The sequence below is a fragment of the Felis catus genome, chromosome B1 (assembly GCF_018350175.1).
Source record: "Felis catus isolate Fca126 chromosome B1, F.catus_Fca126_mat1.0, whole genome shotgun sequence".
NCBI classification, from domain to species: Eukaryota; Metazoa; Chordata; class Mammalia; order Carnivora; family Felidae; genus Felis; species Felis catus.
The window spans coordinates 53,488,316-53,510,165 of record NC_058371.1 but is presented as its reverse complement, the minus strand read 5'-3'; the positions used below and the strand labels follow the sequence as shown (position 1 = coordinate 53,510,165).

The 21,850-nt window shown below is 34.1% G+C and overlaps 1 protein-coding gene across 3 annotated transcripts in view; it reads left to right on the top strand.

Annotated features, from left to right (window-relative positions):
- The window catches only part of ADAM29 (ADAM metallopeptidase domain 29), a 76,794-nt gene that overhangs the window by 13,364 nt on the left and 41,580 nt on the right, over nt 1–21,850 (top strand). For 2 of the 3 annotated variants that reach the window (XM_006930770.5, XM_045055667.1), the window contains exon 2: nt 4,420–4,525. The exons of the other annotated variant lie outside the window; for it this stretch is intronic. The gene's annotated coding sequence lies outside the window, so the exon portion shown is untranslated. The remainder of the gene's footprint in view (nt 1–4,419; nt 4,526–21,850) is intronic. 3 annotated transcript variants of the gene reach the window in all.

The following is a 21,850-nucleotide window of genomic DNA, read 5'->3' as shown; positions in this document are numbered from 1 at the left end:
TCTCTATCCTGTTCCATTGATCCTATATGTTTACTTTTGTGCCAGTACCACACTGTTTTGATTACTACAGCTTTGTAATATAACTTGAAGTCTGGAATTGTGACACCTTCAGCTTTGCTTTTCTTCTTCAAAGTCACTTTGGCCATTTGGGGTCTTTTGTTGTTCCATATAAATTTTAGTGTTTTTTTTGTTCTACTGTGAAAAATGCTGTTGGTATTTTGATAGGGATTACATTAAACCTGATTTCTTTTGTAGTATAAACATTTAAAAAAAATATTTGTTCCTTCAATCCATGAGTATGGAATATCTTTCCATTTCTTTGTGTCGTCTTCAATTTCTTAAGAAATAGGCAGCAGAAACGAACAGACATTTCTCCAAAGAAGACATCCAGATGGTCAACAGACAAATAAAAAGATGCTCAACATCATTTATCATCAGGGAAATGTAAGTGAGATATCACTTCACACCTGTCAGAATGGATAAAATCAAACACACACACACACACAAAACAGTACGTGTTAGCAAGGATGTGGAGAAAAAGAAACTCTTGCACTGTTGGTGCAGTCACTCTGGAAAACAGTATGGAGGTTCCTCAAAAAGTTAAAAATAGAACTACCCTATGATGTAGCAATTGCACTAATTCACCCCCAAAATACAAAAACAGTAATTCAAAAGGATACATGTACCCTTATGTTTATAGCAACATTATTTATAATAGCAAAATTATGGAAGCAGCCCAAGTCTCCATCGATAGATGAACAGATAAAGAAAATGTGATATATACACGTAATGAAATATTATTCAGCCAAAAAAAGAATGAAATCTTGCCATTTGCAATGACATGGATGGAGCTAGAGAGTATAATGCTAAGCAAAGTCAGTCAGTCAGAGAAAGACAAATACCATATGATTTTACTCATATGTGGAATCTAAGAATAAACAAACAAATGAGCAAAGGAAAAAAGAGAGAGAGAACCAAGAAATGGACTCTTAGCTATAGAGAACAAACTGACGGCTACCAGAGGGGAGGTTGGTGAGAACGGATGGGTGAAATAAGCAATGGGGATTGAGGACTACACTTGTCATGGTGCACACTGGGTGTTGTATGGAATTGTTGAATCACTATACTGTATGCCTGAAACTAAGATAACACTGTAAACTATACTGGAATTTAAAATAAAATTTAAAAAGACCCAACTTTTAGTTTAATCGATTTTTTTAGTTTCTATTTTGTATATTTATGCTCTAATCTTTGTTAATCCCTTCCTTCTGCCAACTTTGAATTTTGCTTGTTCTTATCCTACTTCCATTAGATGTAAAGTTATTTGTGATTTTTCTAGTTTCTTGAGGCAGGCGTTTATTGCTATGAATGTAACTCTCAGAATTGCTTTTGCTGCATTCCATAAGTTTTGGTATGTTTTATTTCCATTTTCATTTGTCTTAGGGTATTTTTATTTACCTTTTGACTTGACTTTGACATATATTTAGATTTTACAGTTTTGTTTGTTTGTTTGTTTGTTTTTGGAACTGATTTCTACTTTCATACCACTGTGGTCAGAAAAGATACTTAATATAATTTCAGGATTCTTAAATTTATTAAGACTTGCTTTGTGGCCTAACCTGTGATATATCCTGGAGAATGTTCCAGGCTGACTTGAGAAGAATGTATATTCAGTTCTTTGGGATGGAATGTTTTGTAAATATCTGTTACATCTATCTGGTCCAACATGTTATTTGAGGCTGATATTTCCTTATTGATTATCTATCTGGACTACCTCTCCATTGATATAAGTGAAATATTAAAGTCCCATACTACCATTGTATTGTTGTATTTTTCTCTTTTTAGTCCTGTTAACATTTATGTATGTAGGTGCTTCTATGTTGGATGCATAAATGTATACAAATGTAATATCATCTTGTTGGATGGACAGCTTTATCATTATATAATATCCTTCTTTGTCTCTTATTACAGTTTTGTTTCAAAGTCTATTTTGTCTGATGTAAGTATAGCTACCCCAGCTTTCTTTTGGTTTTCATTTGCATAGAAGGTATTTTTCCATACCTTCACTTTCAGTCTGTGTGTGTCCTTAAATCTGATGTGAGATTTTTGTAGACAGCATATAGATATAGACAGGTCTTTCTTTTTTTTCCAGCCATTAAGCTGCACTATGTCTTTTGATTGCAGAATTTAGCCCATATACATTTAAAGTAATTATTGATAGGTATACACTTACTGACTTTTTGTTCATTGTTTTCTGAATGTATTGTAGTTTCTCTCTGTTTCTTTCTTCTTGTTCTCTTCATTTGTGGTTTTATGGCCTTCTTTAGTGGTATGCTTAGATTCCTTTCATTTTATCTTTGTGTGACTGCTATAGGTTTTATGTCATCATCATGAGGATTATGTATAACATTTATTATAGTCCATTTTAAATTGATAACAATTTAAGTTTGAATGAAATCTAAAGCTTTACATTTTTACTCTCTCCAACACTTTAGGTTTTTGATGTCACATTTTGCATTTTTTATCTTGTGGTTGCCTTAACTCATTATTGTAGTTATAGTTATTTTTGCCACTTTTATCTTTTAACCTTTATATTAGCTTTATATGTAATTAATTTACTACCTTTACTATATATTTACCCTTACCAATGAGATTTATACTTTCATATATTTTCTTGTTACTAGTTAACATCCTTTCTTTTTCAGCTTAAAGAAGTTCCTTTAACATTAATGGTGATGAACTCCTCTAACTTTGCTTGTCTGAAAATTTTTTTTATCTTCCCTTCAATTCTGAATGATAACTCTTCTAGGTAGAGTATTCTTGTCTGGAAGTTTTTTGTTTTTTGTTTTCTCAGTATTTTGAATATATTGTGCCACTCACTTTGGCTTGTAAAGTTTCTGCTGAAAAATCTGGTATTAGCCTTATGACCTTTCCCTTGTTCATAAAAAATTATTTTTCCCTTACTGGTTTAAGATTCTCTCCTTGTCTTTAACTTTTGACATTTTAATTATAAGGTGTCTTGGTGTGGATCTCCTCAGGTTCATCTTATTTAGAATAGTCTGGGCTTTCTGGACGGATGTCTGTTTCCTTCTCCAGACTAGGAAATTTTTCCGTCACTATTTCTTCAGATAAGGTTGGTTTTGTTTTGTTTTGTTTTGTTTTGTTTTGTTTTGTCTCTTTCTCTCCCTTTTCTCCTTTTGACATCTCTATAAGCCTTGTTGTTATCGTTATCCCATAAAGTTTTCTTTCTTTCTTTCCTTTTTTTCTTTTTTTAAATTTTTTTGTGTGTGAGAGAACACAAAGTAAAAAAAAAATAAAAACTACCATTTTGCCAGATATAATGAAATTATTGGTTCAGAAAGGATTATCAGTAAGTCCAAAAACTATTAGAAGAATGATTTGTAATAAAAAAAGACTTTTGTATGGTTCTAAAACCATTCTACAAAGACTACTTTTGTTAGATTCTGTTTCGACAAGCTTGTTACAAAGAACATTTTGAGGATAAGTGGGAATTTGAATATGCACTGGATATTAGATGGTTTAAAAATAATAATAATTGATTTTGTTAGATCTAATGTTATTTTGACTATGTAGGAAAACACTTCTTCAGAGATGCTTATAAAAGTATATGGAATGTTATGTCATATTTTTCATAATTTGCTTTAAAAAAAGTTTTAAAAAATTTTTAGAAATTTAAAAGTCCTTGTTATATATGCAACGGTAGCATATTTAAAAATAAAAACTATAACACTCATACAAAACAAACAAGAAAATAACTTTACAGTTTAGCTCTGAAAAAAATGATGATTACATGTCATCCAAAATGGATGGAAGTTCAAGGAAATTTTTTTTTAAAGTGAAAAATGAATAAACTAGATAAGAAAAGAAACAATAAAAAAGAAGAGACAAAATAGTAGGTAAAAGGTACTAACTGAGGAAGTGAGATAAAAGATAAAGTAAAAGATAGTAGATCGTTTCTATAAAGTAAGAAGGGGAAACAGTCTTTGAAAGCTGATCATCTGTATCTGACCTTCTGAAACGTAGAAGCAGAGGATATTGACATACAGTATACAAAAGATGATTTGTCTCATGGCACTGTGATATGTATATAGGTAGTTAATGTTCTGAACAAAAACACAGAATAATGGCATTATTCTCACTCTTAAATGCTCTTCTTGTAAAACCCATTTGTATAGGAATCAGTTCCTTTATAGTATAGCTCTCACAAGACCTTCTCATGGACCTCTGCCAGCCCAGTGAGGTAGATATTTTCCTTTATGCACAACATATGTTCCTATTCCCTTTTCCCAAATATGCTGGGTTTGTAGAGAAAATCACATAATGCTTACCCTAAAACGTGTTGTTTACATACTATACATATCTCGCTTCATACCAAATGTTCTTATCTATTCCTCATAGAGTGGTGCAACTCTCCTCAGCTCTCCTCCCACCACTTCCCTAAGATATCTCTTTGATCCTATCTTGAGACACTTTCAAGAAAAGAAGTTATGAAGATAATCATGAGGTAACATTTTATGAAATAGTTTCCAAATTTTTCTTCCCCAACTTTTTTTTCCTCCAGTCCTCCAATGAATTATCAATTTAAATCACAGAAGTTACTTAGAAAGTACTCTGTTTTACATTCATTGTTTATATCTGGAGTCAAGCCAGTTTCATTTTCCAACCTGGTAGAATTTTGGTAGAATCTAACCCAGTCTTGTGCAAACAATATATATATTTTTTTCTGTATTGTAGAAAACATTTTTTTTTAATTTTTTTAAATGTTTATTTATTGTTGAGAGAGAGAGACAGAGCATGACTGGGGGAGGGGTAGAGAGACAGGGAGACACAGAATCCGAAACAGGCTCCATCCAGGCTCTGAGCTGTCAGCACTGAGCCCAACGCGGGGCTCGAACTCACAGACAGTGAGATCATGACCTGAGCTGAAGTCAGACGCTTAACTGACTGAGCCACCCAGGTGCCCCTCTTATGAAACTTTTCTTGATGTAAGATATTTTTTTAACAATATGTATTTTCTCTATGTAAGTTTTAGAGCATGAAATCATTTATATACTTTAGGTTAAAAGGAAGATTATTATAAATCTTCAATCCAATATGGTAAATAAATAGCTTTTCTGCATTTTGAGAATAATACTCTTAGTTAATTGAAATTGTTCTTTTGGTTTTGTTAGTCACATTGTAAAGTGCTTAAGTATTCTGTATTTAAAGAAATAAAATGGTAAAGTCCATCGGTCATTTCTATGAACCAAAAGTATACAATGTGATTCATTTTTGATGGAGCAACTTCTAGTCAAACCATAAAGAACACAGTGTGAGAATTTCAGTATTGTATTTTCCTGCTGATGTTTTGAGTATTTTAGAATATTGAAGTCTAAAGTTGTTTTCAAATAAATAGTAAATGGATATGTTTTTGAAAAAATAATTGAAGAAATATGTTACCCTGTTATAGTATTTAAGTAGGATCCATGATCTAAAATTAATTGGTAAATGCTAAAATTAAAGCATTAAATGTAAAAAAAAAATTTCTTTTGTAACAATAAAATTATATGTTTTAAAATTAGTTGATTGCTTATATTTCTGTCTAAAATGCTTGCCCCAGGATGATATTTTTTCCTTAAAAAATATGTAAAATTTATATGTTGTTCCCAGACATTATATGAGATATTTATTAATTTTTCCTAATTATATTTAATTTTTAAGTAGAAAATGTAAATTCTCTAGAGAGTGCATGTAAAATTGCAGATAATTTTACAAATAGCAGAGATAAAATGAGATTTTGAATGTACATGTATAAATAACATTTACATAGTATTTGGTGCTTCATTTTATGAGTGTAATCATTAGAGACATATATATGTGATATCTAAAATAACCTTAGTTATAATTTTGAAATAAACTAAGCAAATACTTAAATATAATACAGTGCTTTTTAATTAAAAAAATTCTTTTTAATCTTTATTTATTTTTGAGAGAGATAGAGACAGAGCATGAGCAGGGGAGGGGCAGAGAGAGAAGGAGACACAGAATCTGAAGCACAGACTCCAGGCTCTGAGCTGTCAGCACAAAGCCCCATGTGGGGCCTGAACCCACGAAAGCGAGTTCATGACCTGAGCTGAAATTAAATGCCCACTGACTGGGCCACCCAGGCGCCCCAAATATAATACAGTTTTTAAATTAGATTTACATCTAATTTGGATATGCACATAGCATGATTCTGTTATTTGGCAAGAAATAGTATTCCATATCATATATTATAAATTATGTGATACTAATATATTTTCTTGGGATATTTTATATGCATTGAACATTTAACAAACCTTTATTAAATATTCAATGTGTGGAAGGCATGTTATTAGCTGTTATAGTGGATATATATGGAATTAATTCCTATCTGTGTGTTTGTGTGCATGCTCCCCTGTGGTCAAATTTTAAAAGAGCTTCTAAGCTACAAGAGTCAAAGGAAGGTTTCAATAAAAGGATTTTAATTTTCACATGGAGTTCTAAATATACAATAAAAATAGAAATAAATAAATCCACTAGATAGCCAGACTCAAGCAGTTATGGTAACAATTAATTTGAATATGAGACCCAAATGGGATCACTCTATTAATTGTCCAACTCATACATTAACCCATGATTCTTCTTTCTAACGTTTAGGACCTTGATTTGGTAGAAGTGAATGAAAGTATCAAATTCCTTAAATATTTCAAAATGTGAAGACAAATTCAAACCATATATAAACTTTAAATAAAGAACTGAAATGTAACTGTCACCAGGGAATATTAATAAACACAATGTAAATAAAACACAATGTTTCCATTTAAGTCTGTTAACAGTGGTAGCTAATTAGTTGAAATGTCCCTACAGATCAGATCATAACCAGCTAAAGTTCTAAAAATATCATGGCAGACTTGTGGCTTTGTTTCTAGCATATTAAGAACCTAAAAGTTGTCACACACGATTTTTCAACAAGAAAAAATATTAAAAAAAGATAAACAAACTGAAATCAGTGACTTTTTTGGGAGCCATCAGAGAGTTGGAGTCACAGAACAAATTGTCATCTGAACTCTAGAGACAGGCAAATATAGGGGGTCACACCTAGGATCTGCTTACTTGGAGCAGAAGTTACTTAAGCCATAAACTGGTAGGAACATTTTAAGAGTAATTTTGATGAATTCTAGGGCCTTATTTTGAGAGAGACAGAGAAAGTGCGAGCAGGGGAGGGGCAGATAAAGAGGGAGAATCTCAAGCAAGCTCTGCACTGTCAAAGCCTCAATGGGAAAAAAATATTTGAACAGTCTCATCAAAGCAAATACAAATAGCAAACAACCAGAGGAAAATATTCTCAACAACTCTTGTCATTAGGAAGTTGCAGATTGGGGTGCCTGAGTGGCTCAGTCGGTTAAGCGTCTGACTTTGGCTAGGGTCATGATCTCAGGGTTTGTGAGTTCCAGCCCCACATCGGGCTCTGTGCTGACAGCTCGGAGTCTGGAGCCCCCTTCAGATTCTGTGTCTCCCCCTGTCTGCCCCTCTGCCGCTTGCACTCTGTCTCTCACGTTGTCTCAAAAATAAATAAACATTGAAAAAAATTTTTAAAAAAAAGGAAGTTGCAGATGAAAACAAAAAAATACTGTTACATACATCTAAGAATGGGTAAAATCCAGGGGCACCTGGGTGGCTCAGTCTGTTAAGCATCCGACTCTTGATTTCAGCTAGGTCATGATCTCATGGTTTGTGAATCCAAGCCTTGTATCAGGCTCTGTGCTGACAGCATGCATCCTGCTTGTGATTCTCTCTCTCCCTGTTTCTATGTCCCTCCCATGCTCTCTCACTCTTTCTGTCTCTCAAAAAGTAAATAAACAAACAAACAAAGGTAAAATCCAAAAACTGACACTACCAGTTGCTGGTAAGAATGCAGAGCAAAAGGAACTCTCATTAATTACTGGTAAAGGACAATGGCACAAACACTTTGAAAGGTATTTTGTAAGTTTCTTACAAAGCTAAATATAATTTTGCCATAAAATCCAGCAATCATACTCCTGAGTGTTTATGCAAACAATCTGAAAATTTGTCAGTATAAATACCATCACATGAATGTGGCAAACAGATTTATTCTTAATCACCAAAAACTAGAAATGACCTTCAATATGTAAATGAATAAACAAACTGCGTTATATCACTATAAGGGATATCATTCAGTAATTAAAACAAACAAGCAAAAACTATTAAGCAATGAAAAGACATGGATGAACCTTAAGTACATACTGCTAAGTGAATGAAGTCAGTCTGAAAAGTTTACATAGTATTTGACTTCGTTTAAATGAGATTCTGGAGAAGGCAGGAAAAAGACAATAAGAAGACTAGTGGGTGGTAGGAATTTGTGGGAAGTCATTGTTCCCCATCTCTTAGATGTGGGCTGTGCAAAGGGACATACTGCCAGAGCACAGTATAAAAAAGGGGAAGGAGTAACTTTACAGTGAAGAAATTGGACAAATGCTATCAAGACAGTTGAGCAAATTCAACATCAATTGCAATAAGTCATGTTAATAGTAGGTACTCTTTACATGATATGATGAAATGGTACGCTGTTTTCGTGGCTGTCCTCACAAAAATGCATACTCTCGGTCTAATCATGAAAAGAATCAGATAAGCCTTAATTCAAGGATATTCTACAAAACACCTGACCAGAAATACACGAAAGTTTTTGTCATCAAAAACAATCCCACCGGGGCCCCTGGGTGACTCCATTGCTTAAGTGTCTGACTTTAGCTCAGGTCATGATCTCACAGTTAGTCAGTTCCAGTTCTGAGCTGTCAGTGCAAAGCCTGCTTTGGATTTTCTCTCTCCCTCTCTTTCTGTCCCTCCCCCACTCTCTCTTTCTCAAAACAAATAAATAAACTTAGAAAAAAAGTCCCACAGACAAAAGACCCTAAGAAGGCATGGGGGTTTATTGTTATGTGGAATCCTGGATAGAATCTTGGAACTAAAAATAGACATTAGATAAAAATGCTAAAGTCTGAAAAAAGCATAGGCTTTGTTTAATAACCTGTCATTATTGGTTCATTAACCATGTAAATATACCATATAATGCAAGATGTTATAGGGAAAACATGGGCATGGGAGTATATGGGAACTCTCTGCACCGTATTTGCAATTTTTCTGTAAATCTAAACCTTGCCTAAAAAAAAGTTGATATTAAGAAAACGATTAAAATATCATGGCAATCTTGCCCCTTTCATATATTTATGCTTCCAATGCTACTAAATATAGAATTAATGAAATGGCTCTTCTGTTAAAGATAGGAAGAAAGAAAACACCTTACAAGGAAGTGACTTTATGCAGTTTTCTTTTTTAAACTATTCAGTACAAATGTTCTCTGACAGAATTTGTTTTACATTATTAAATCTGAAAGTGTTTTCATACCTCTTATACTAATGCCAAAATTAAGGAGCCAGAAAAGGTATCCATTTCAAAGGAAAAAGGAAGTGGTTATCTAGTTTCCTATGCAAAGGCTTGTGTTCCCGAAAAACAGAAGTGAATCAGACAGAAGATAAAATGTTAGATTAAAATTGATGACAAAAATTACTTTGAAAGACTTAGAAAAAAATCTAGAAATTCATGAGGTGTGTTTTCTGTTTTTCTTGCTTGCTGGGAGATAAATGAAAGCAAAGTTACCATACACATGTTTCTAAAGATATGGGATCGCACAAAGAAACACTGTTTCAAACACTCTAAACACTCAGCTTCCCTCCAAACCCATTTATTTAGAAAATTGTTTCCTGTTCGGTGTAGAAGAAAATATATTTTGTGGTTAAAAAGAATAAACTGAAAATTAAAGAAACCATTTGTTGTCTTTAAAAATAATAATAACTATCATTTATTAAATACATAGGGTATGGAAGGCATTGCCCTAAATATTTAAGCTGGGATATCCCATGTAACCATCAAAACCTTAGTAGGGCACAGACATTACTATTTTATTTCATTCTTATTTTACAAAAAAAGAAACCAAATGTATGATCATTTACCTACATATCTACTATGTATAAGTGCTGGTATTAGAATTTAGGAATAATGCTTCAGACGGATGCCTACTTTGCCCTCTAGTCATAAGTCAACAAGACAACTTAGCCTACAGAAAAACTTTTCCTCAATCCAGGAGGACATGATATTTGTACATATTTATGCATCCACCTAAAAACATAAAACGACCTAAAGATAACAGAACTAAAGATAGAGCAGACATATATAGCAGACTTAAAGATTGAAAAAGACAGCAAAGAATAAGAGTTGGAATTATTAAAAGATAAGATCGAGAAGCCTTTAGTAGGCTCACTAAGAAAAAGAACGTAAATAAAGTCAGAAATGAAACAGGAAATGTTACAACTGATACCACAGAAATACAAAAGATCATAAGGGACTACTATAAACAATTATGCACTAACAAGTTGGACAACCTAGAAGAAATGGATAAATTCTTAGAAACATGCACTCTCCCAAGCCTGAATCATGAAGAAACAGAAAATCAGCATATACCAATAGTAGTAAGGAGATTGAATCAGTAATCAAAAACCTCCCAACAAACAACAGTGCAGAAACAGATCATTTCACTGATGAATTCCGCCAAACATTTAAAGAGTTAATACCAATCCTTCTCACACTCTTCCAAAAAAATAAGGCAAAAGGGAACATATCCCAGATCATTTTACAAGTCCAGCATTGCCGTGAAAACAAAACTAGATAAGGACACTACAAGAAACCAAACCAAAACAAAACAAAACTACAGGCCAAAATCCCTGATGAACATAGATGCAAAAGTCTTCAACAAAATATTAATAAACTAAATTCAACAATACATTGGAAGAATCATACACCATGATCAAGTGGACTTAATTCTTATGATGCAAGGATGGTTCAACACACACAAATCAATCAATATTATACACCACATTAAAAAAATGAAAGATAAAAATCATACAATTAACTTAGATGAAGAAAAGGAATGTGAAAAAGTTTAACATTCATTCATTATAAAAACTCAACAAACTGGGTATAGAGGAAAAGTACCTCAACATAATAAAGGCCATATATAACAAGCCCATAGCGAGCATCAAACTTGGTGAAAAACTGAACACTTTTCCTCTAAAATCAGGAACAAGACAGATATGTCCATTTTGCCGCTTTTATTCAACATAATATTAGAAGCAATTAGGCATAAAAAAGACATAAAATGAATCCAACTGAGAGAGGAGGATGTAAAACTGTCACTATTTACAAATAACCTGATTTTATATAGAGAAAAGCCTAAAGACTCCATCAAAAAACTGTTAGAATAAATGAATTCAGTAACATTGCAAGATAGAAATTCAAGATATAAAAATCAGTTGCATTTCTATACACTATCAATGAACTATTAGAAAAAGAAATTAACAATTGTAATTTTTTCACAAAGTATAAAATACCCAGGAATAAATTTAATTAAGACGGTGAGACACCTATGCTCTAAAAACCAGAACACAATAATGAAAGAAATTGAAGAGGACACGAATAAAAAAAGAGATATCATGCTCATGGATTGGAAGAATTAATATCATCAGAATGTCCATACTACCCAAAGCAACCTATAGATTCACTGCAATCCCAAGCAGATTCCAATGGCATTTTTTACAGGCATGGAAAACAATCCTAAAATTTGTATAGAAACACGAAGACCCCAAATAGTGAAAACAATCTTAAGAAAAACCATAGCCGGAGGTATTACGTTCATGATTTCAAACTGTATTACAAAGCCTTAGTATTCAAAAGTTTATGCTATTGTCATAAAAACAGACACCTAAATCAGTGGAACAGAATAGAGAGACCAGAAATAAGCCCAAGCATAGATGCGAAGTTAATTTGTGACAAGGGTCCCAAGAATACACTGGTGAAAGGATAGTCTATTTAATAAACAGTGCTGGAAAAACTGGGCAGGCAGCTGCAAAAGAGTGAAACTGGACCATATCCTGTCTTATACCAAACACTAAAATCAACTCAAATTGGACTGAATTCTTAAAGATTAAAGACTTAAAGATTAAACACTTGACTCTAAGACCTTAAACCATAAAACTCCTAGAAGAAATAATAGAGGGTAAGATACTACACATTGGTTTTGGCAGTGATTTTGGGGTGTGTGTGTGGGGGGGTTGACACTAAAAGCAAAAGCAACAAAAGAATAAACAAATGGGACTATATTACAGTAAGCAGCAAAAGAAACCAACGAAATGAAAAGATTACCTACTGAATGGTATAAAATATTTACAAATCATGTATCTGATAAGGGGTTAATATGCAAAATATATGAAGAACTCACGCAGCTCAATATATAAATATCCAAGTAGTTCAATTAAAAAATGGGTAGAGGAACTGAATGCATACCTTTCCAAAGAAGACATACAGATAACTAACAGGTACTTGACAAGGTGTCCAACATCAGTAATCATAAGGGAAATACAAATAAAAACAACAGTGAGATATTATTTCCTCATAACCTGTTAGAATGGCTATTATCCAAAAGATGAGAAATAAAAAGCACTGGCAATGATGTGGAGAAAAGGGACCCTTGTATGTTGTTGGTGAGAATGTAAACTGATGCAACCACTATGGAAAACAGTATGAAATTTTCTCAAAAAATTAAAAATAGAATGACAATATGATCCAGTAATTCCACTATTGGGTATTTATCTGAAGAAAACAAAATCACTATCTTGATAAGAAATATTCACTTTCATGTTCGTTGCAGCATTATTTACAATAGTTAATATATGGAAACAACTTAAAGTGCCCATCCATGGATGAATGGATAAAGAAAATATGATTATATATATTTTTAACTACAATATTTATTAAAATATTGTAGATAAATATATAATTATAAAAAAATACAAAAAGATCACATTTACCCTTTACCCAGTTTCCACAAACAGTAACTTCTTACAAAAACTATAGAACAATGGCACAAACAAAATATTGATGCTGATATAATCCATGATTTTATTCAGATTTTTTCAGTTTTATTTGTACTCATTCATGTGTGTAGATGTATTTAATTCTATCAATTTTATCATATGTGCAGATTTATATATTCATTATCAGAGTCAATAAATAGAGTCAAGATGATGGATAAGAGGTTCCTGACTTTCCCTCCTCCTCCTGACTGATGCTAAATATGCAGCCATACATGAATCAATTCTGTTTGATAGAAATCTGGAAACTAGTGGAATCATTCTAACATATTGGGTAATTGAGAAAACACCCACATTGAAATGGGTAAGAAAGGTTGAGATACACTCTAAACCTGACCCCAGCACAGTGCCTTACAGTTGGAAGGGAATACTAACTTCCAATTTTTTTCTTTGTAGTGAAGGGTTTGGATCACACATTTATAATCCAATTTCTAAGGCTTTGAAGGAATGGATGGGCCTCCATTACCTACCTGTGATAGCTGTGATAAGGCTCAGTATTCACAATTGCCATAGGACCAAACTATCCAAAGAAGAGGTTTTTGAATGGTGTGCAAACAATTCTCACACCTATAACCTGGTCTTAGTGTAGAAAGAACAGGCAAAACCACTCATCACCCCTTTCTCTGTGGAAGGAATCTGTCTACTTTCATAGCTTCTGCCTAAGGATCTGCCTTCTAATTAGCCTTTACCTATATGGGTGCTGACTGGAATCTTCCTGGGAGCATGAAAACGCTAATAAGCACTTCGCCCATAATCTCTCTCCAGCTTCTTCCAACAATAAAACAAAGTCACCAGCTTCTCCCCAAAAGGATGTCCACACAACCAGCACCCCAACTTTAATGGCTGCCATCCAAAGGACAGGCTCCCAAATCAGCTAGCTCCCACCACCGACAGGTCTTGAATTCAGTACCTGTGGGACTCTAGCAAACAAAGAAGCAGTGTTTAAATGGGAGTATGTGTACTCCCTGCAGATAAACACTGAGCTCAGAGAAGAGGAGGGAGATAAAAACACCCATCTCCCAATTTCTCTCTGGAAGAGACATGGTGCATACTTTTTCATCTGTTGCCTGAAGCTCTGGCTTCCAATAAGCCTACATGTGAGAGCTTACTGGGATCCTTCTAGGAACACGAAAGAGCTGGTGGGCATCCAAACCAAGTTTCCAGCTGCTCCCTAGCAGAAGCTTTTTTACACACCTAGCACCCCAAATGTTAGGGCTGTCAAACAAGAAACTGGTTCCTCAATCCCCTAGCTCTGGTAGCTGATGGAACTTGGCATATTAAAGAGGCAGTCTGTATGGGTGCACAAGCATTCCCAGTAACTATGGCCTCTGGCTCAGCATAGAATGAGGAAGCAAAGCCACACAGCTCTTGATTTCTCCCTGATAGGGTTAGGCTGCATAGCTAACATCTAGAATTTCCCAGCTGCTGACTGAAGGTCAGGATCCCAATTAGTTTGTATCAGAGAGCTAAAGGCAGGCAATTAGTTGCTGTACAGGAACGCAAACAGGTATGTGGATATTTCCCAAACCTTTGGGACAGTAACAGGTATTAGCACACTCTAATCTACCAAGAGCCACAAAGAACAGACACAGCATCTTGGACAGACACAAAGGTTGGAGAGACAACTGAGAGCGTAGGCTGGCTGATTGACGAGGTTCATCTCCTACAGAAGCCACTCTGTCAAGGCTGGGAGAGGTGGCTATTTTAGGTAATGGGTAAAAACCAATGCAGAGAGTGTCAAGGAAAATCAAGAATCAGGGAAACATGTTCCAAACAAAAGAACAAAATAAATCTTCAGAAACTGACCATAAAGAAGCAGAGATGAGTGCTTTACCCAAAAGAGAGTTCAAAATAACATACATATAAACATAATAAATAACATAACGATGATCACTGAGATAAGGAGAGCAGTATATAAGTCAAATGAGAATTTCACCAAGAGACAGAGAATATTAAAAAGTACCAAAGATCATAGAGTTGAAGAATATAATTACTGAAGTGAAAAACTGAGTAGAAGTGTCCCACAGCTAACTAGGTCAAATGGAAGAAAAGACCAGTGGATTTAAAGATAAGAGAATAGAAGTCATACAATCAGAAAATCAAAAAGAAAAGAAGAATGAAAAATAGCGATGACAGCTTAAGGGACTTATGGGACATAATACATGCTTTACAGGTTTATCAGAAAGAGAAGAGAGAGGGAAAGGGGGCAGAAAGCTTATGCAAAGAAGTAATGGCTAAAAACTTCCCAAAACTGTACAGACATCCAAATGTAGGAAGACCAAACAATATCAAAAAAAAAAGAATCTAGAGACTTATAGAAACACAGACTATAATTAAATTGCCAAAAGTTAAAGACAATCTTAAAAGTAGCAAGAAAAAAAGTGGCTTGCTATGTACAAAGGAACCCCATAAGATGAGTATCAGTGGATTTTTCAGCAAAAACCTAACAAGTGAGAGGGAATGGGATGCTATATTCAAAATGCTGGGGGTGGGGGTGGGGAATGCCAAAAGAATATTTTACCCAGCAAAGTTGTCCTTCAGAATTGAAAGAAAGCTAGATACTTTCCCCAAAACAAGCTGAAGGAGTTCATCGCCAATATGCCAGCCTTACAACAAATGGAGTAAAGGGAGTTCTTTAAGCTGAAACTAAAAGGATGTTAATTAAGAATATTAGGTGAATATATAGTTAAATTTAGAACACACTAACATTGGAATAGTCGTGTGGAAATCACTTATAATTTATAAAAAGTTTAAAAGACAAAAGCATGCAATTACAATAGCTACAAAATTTGTTAATAGAGACACAATATAAAAAGATATAAATTGTGATATCAAAAACATAAATGAGGAAGAAAATAAAAACGTAGAGTTTTGTAGGCAATTAAGTTGTTACCAGCTTAAAATAGCCTGTTATAAGATGTTTTATGTAAGCATCCGAATATTAAAATAAAAAGCTCTATACATACACAAAAGATAAAGAGAACTGAATCAAAGCATACATGAAAAAAATCATCTAATCATAAAGAAATCATGGAAGAGAGGAAGAAAGGAAAAAATAATACTACAAACCAGCCAGGAAGCAATTAACAAAATGACAGCGGTAAATCCACACCTATTAATAATTATTTTAAAAGTAAATGGACTAAATTCCCCAATCAAAATACACAGAGTGATTGAATGGTTAAAAAAATAAAAAGCAAGATCCAATTATAGCTACCTACAAGAGACTCACTTAAGCTTTAAGGACACACATAGACTAAAGTGAAAATATGCAAAAAATATTCAATGAAAATGCAAACAAAAAGAGAGCAGAGGTAGCTATACTTATCCAGACAAAATAGAATTTAAGTCAAACTGTAATAAGAGACAGAGAAGGTTATTACATAATGATAAAAGTGTCAATTCTAACAATTACAAATATGTATACATCCAACATCTGAGAAGCTAAACAAATAAAGGAAATATTAAAAGATTTGAAGGGTGGGGCGCTTGGGTAGCTCAGTGGGTTAAGCAGCCGACTTCGGCTCAGGTCATGATCTCGCGGTTGGTGGGTTCGAGCCCCGCGTGGGGCTCTGTGCTGACAGCTCAGAGCCTGAAGCCTGTTTCAGATTCTGTGTCTCCCTCTCTCTGACCCTCCCGTGTTCATGCTCTGTCTCTCCGTCTCAAAAATAAATGAAACGTTAAAAAAATTAAAAAAAAAAGATTTGAAGGGAGAAATACACAACAATACATAATAGGGGACTGTAATACTTAACTTTTGATAATGGATAGATGATTCAGACAGAGAATCAACAAGGAAATAGTGGACTTGACTATGTGTTAGACTAGATTAATCTAACAGACACACAGAATATTTCATCCAGTAGCAGCAGAATACATATTCTTCTGAAGTAGACACAAAACATACTCCAAGGTAGGTTGTACGTGAGGCCACAAATCTTAACAAATTTAAGATTGAAGTCATACCAAGTATCTTTTCTGACCACAATGGTATGAAATTAGAAATAGGCAAGAGGAAAATTGAAAAATTTACAAATACATGGATATTAAACAACATATTCCTGAATAAACAATGGGTCAAGGATGAAGTTAATAGGGAAATTTAAAAACCCTAAGACACGAAAACAGAAACATAACACACTAAAATGGGATGCAACAAAGGAGTTCTAAGAGGGAAGTATGTAGCATCAAATACATACATTAAATAAATAAATCTCAAATAAATCTCAAATAAATAATCTAAAAAACCACAAGGAACTAGAGAAAGAAGAACAAACTAAGTCTAAAGTCAGCAGAATTAAGGAAATAACAAATAACAGAGTGGAAATAAATGAAGTAGGAGGGTGATAGAAAAGATTACTGGAACTAGGAACTGTTTTTTTTTTTTCAAACATAAACCAAATTGATGACCCTTTAGCAAGACTAACAGAAAAAAAGAGAAGACTCAAATAAAATCATAAATAAAAGAGGAGACATTACAACTGAAATAACAGAAATACTGAGAATCATAAAAAAGTACCCTACTATGTACAATTATACACCAATATTTTGGACAACCTAGAAGAAATGGGTAAATTTTTAGAAACATACAATCTACCAACACAGAATCATGAAGCAATATAAGATCAAAACAGACTGATTCCAAGGAGGGAGATTGAATCAGTAATCAAAAACCTCCTAACAAAGAGAAGCCCAGCAGCAGATAGCTCCCCTGGTGAATTTTACCAATCATTTAAAGAAGAATTAATATCATTCCTTCTCAAGTCATTCCCCAAAATTGGAGAGGATGGAACACTGTCAAACTCATTTTACAAGAGCAGCATCACCCTAATATCAAAGCCAGAAAGGGACATTGCAAGCAAAGAGGATTACAGGCCAACTTTCCTGATGAACATAGATGCAAAAATTCTCAACAAAATATTAGCAAATAGAAGTGAACAATACATTAAAACGATCATACACCCAATCAGAATTTATTCCTGGGGGGAGAGCGGATGCAAGGATGGTTCAACATATACAAATCAATAAAACTGATATATTACATTAACAAAACAAAGGATGAGAATCATATAGTCATCTCAATAGATGTAGAAAATTATTTAACAGAATTCAACACCATTTCATGACAAAACTCTCAATAAGTTGTATATGGATGGAATGTACTTCAACATAATAAAAGCCATATAAGCCAAATCCACAACACGCTCAATAATAAAAAGCTAAAAGTTTTCCTTCTAAGATCAGGAAGAAAACAACAATGTCGCCCTTGCCATTTCCATTTGACATTGTACTAGAAGTCCTAGCTAGAGCAATGAGGCAAGACAAAAAAGCAAAATGCATCCGAAGTGGAAAGGAAGAAGTAAAATTGTCTGTTTGCAGATGACATAACATTATATACATAAAACCATAAAGACAGCACCAAAAACTGTTGCAGCTAATAAACTAGTTGAGTAAAGTTAGTTGAAGGATACAATATCAATACATAAAATCAGTTGTATTTCTATACACTACTATAAATGATCAGAAAGAGAAATTAAGAAAATAATCTGATTTATAATAGCACCTGCCAAAATAAACTATCAGGAATAAAATTAACCAAGGGGGTGAAAGATGCGTACACTGACAATTATACACATTGATGAAGAAGACACAAATAAATGGGAAGATATTCTGTGTTTATGATTTGAATGAATTAGTATTTTTCAATTCCAAAACAGCCAAAGTGATCTACAGATTCAGCTTAGCTTCTATCAGAATTTCAATGGCACTTTTTACAGAAATAGAAAGAAAACAAAAATTCATCTGACGCTAAAAGACCCCAAATAGATAAAGCAATCTCAAGAAAAAGCAAGAAAAAGCAAATCTCAAGAACAAAGCAAGAAGCATCATACTTCCTTATTTGATATATGTTACAACATAAATGGACCTTTACAAAATTTTGCTTATGGAAAAAAAGGAAACTTTGTGCACAGTTTGTGGGAATGTGAACTTGTGCAGCCACTGTGAAAAAGAGTATGGAGTTTCCTCAACAATTTTAAAACAGAATACTATACGATCCAGTAATTCCACAGCTGAGTATTTACCCAAAGAAAATGATACATGAAAAGATACATGCACCCTTATGTTTATTGCAGCATTATTTACAAGAGCCAAGATATAGAATTAAGCCAAGTCCATCAATAAACTAATAGACTAATAAGTGAGGTATATACATTCAATGGAATATTACTCAGCCATGAAAAAAGAATGAGATCTACAACAACATTTACAACAGCATGGATGGAACGAGGGGTATTATGCTAAATGAACTATTTCAGAGAAAAACAAATACCATATGATTTCATCTATATGTGGAATCTAAAAAACAAAACAAATGAAGAAAGAAGCAAACAAGCAAGCAAACAAAAAAGTAGACTCTTAAAAGCAGGGAACAAACTGGTGGTGGCCAGAGGGGAGGTGAGTAGGGGCATAGGTTAAATGGATAAAGAACCGCGTCAGGCTCTGGGCTGATGGCTCAGAGCCTGGAGCCTGTTTCCGATTCTGTGTCTCCCTCTCTCTTTGCCCCTCCCCCATTCATGCTCTGTCTCTCTCTGTCCCAAAAATAAATAAAAAACGTTGAAAAAAAATAAAAAAAAATAAAATAAATGGATAAAGGAGATGAAGACATACAAACATCCAGTTATTAAAAAAGTAAATCACTGGGACTCCTAGTAAATCACTCCACTGGGTGGCTCAGTCGGCTGGGCATCCGACTTTGGCTCAGGTCATGATCTTGCAATTTGTGAGTTCGAGCCCCATGTCGGGCTCTGTGTTGACACCTCGGAGCATGGAACCTGCTTCGGATTCTGTGTCTCCCTCCCTCTCTGCCCCTCCCCTGCTCATGCTCTGTCTCTCTCTCTCTCAAAAATAAATAAATGTTAAAAAAAAAAAGTAAATCACAGAGATGAATAGTACAGCACAGGTAATACAGTCAATAATATTGTAATGATAATGGTCGGTGGCTCCACTTATTAGAGGTGAGCACTGAGTAATGTACAGAATTGGTGAATCATGTTGTATATCTGAAAGCACTATAACACTGTATTTTATAGTTCAATAAAAAATAAAAAAATTACAATAACAACATTTTTTGCTTAGTGAAATAAGCTAAGACACAAAAGGACAAATATTTATGATTCCATTTATATGAAGAACTCAGAATAGCCAAATCATAGAGACAAAGTAGACTGTTACCGTAAGTTGGGACTGGGGAAAAGGGAAGTTACTATTATTATTATTTTTTTAACATCTATTTATTTTTGAGAGAGAGAAACAGAACAAAAGCAGGGGAGAGGCAGAGAGAGAGGGAGACACAGAATCCGAAGCAGGCTCCAGGCTCCAGACTCTGAGCTGTCAGCACAGAGCACCATGCAGGCCTTGAACTCATGAACTGCGAGATCATGACCCGAGCCAAAGTCAGATGTTTAACCAACTGAACCACTCAGGAGCCCCAGGGGAAGTTACTTATTTAGTGGGTACAGAGTCTATGTTGGAGATTATGAAAAGATTTTGGACATAGATAGTGGTGATGGTTATACAACATTGTGAAAGTAATACCACCAGATTGTGTACTTACAGATGGCTAAAAATGATATTATGTTATGTATAGTTTACCGTACTAAAAAAATACAGATAAAAAGCAGAAAATCGTTCCATGACCTGTACTCATTTCTCATGTTGCCTTTTTATAACCACATCAAACTTTCTCTCCCTCCGTCACTGCCCCATCCCTCCCCTCCTACCCCAGTCCCTAAACACTGGAAACCACGAATCTGCTCTCTATTTCTAGAATTTTGTCATTTCAAAAATACTGAAGAAGTGGAATCATACAGCATGAAGCCTCTGGTATTGGCTTTTTTCACTCAGCATAATTCCTTGCAGATACTTTCAAGTCGTGTGAATTGTTAATTGATAGTCTTGTTCTTTTATTGCCAAATAGTATTGTGGAGTTATATATATCACATTTTGTTTAACAATTCATCCTTGAAAGACATCTGGACCTTTCTGATTTTTTGCTCTAATAAAAAATAGCTTGTATGAACCTTCCTGTATAGGTGCTTATATGAATATGTTTTTATTTCTCTGGGATAAATGCCCAAGAGCAAAATTTCTGGGTCATATAGTAATTGTATGTTTAGTTTCAAAAGAAACTGCGATTTTTTTTTCCAGAGTGGCTGCACCATTTTCCATTTCCACTAGCAATATATAAGACAGCTTCTCCACATTCTCTCAAGCATTTGCTCTTATTACTTTTTATTTTCACCATTCAGTGAGAACCTGATGAATATTTTGGGATTCTCCTGTTCCCTTGACCATAGAATCTCCTTTTGCACCCCTCTGCTTGCTTTTGCACAGAGGTGAGGCAACAGTGCACAGGTCTTAACAGCCATTGGTGATTTTCCTACCTTGTTATACAGGGATGTATATGAGATATTTTGTCACTTAGTTTTTTTTTTTTTATAGATATTTATCATGGCTTTTGGAGTTTGCTATCCTAGCTGCTCTGTTTTTACAAGGAAGTTAGGGGAGATAATCTTATTCTGTGCCTCTACCATATTCCAAGAGTTATTTATATGGAGCTGCATCTAAATGCCATGAGAGTCATTGAAACTGCACTACATTCTTATAAGTGCACAAATGCAACCCTTTGTGATGGTCTAATCTGAAGATTTCACCTGACTTTTACTTTCATGGATTGAGAGTTTTGCTCATTTATAATCCCAGAGACTTTCAAATGATTTTTCTTATATTTTTCTCAATCATAAATTATCTCTCTAGTAATCAGAGCA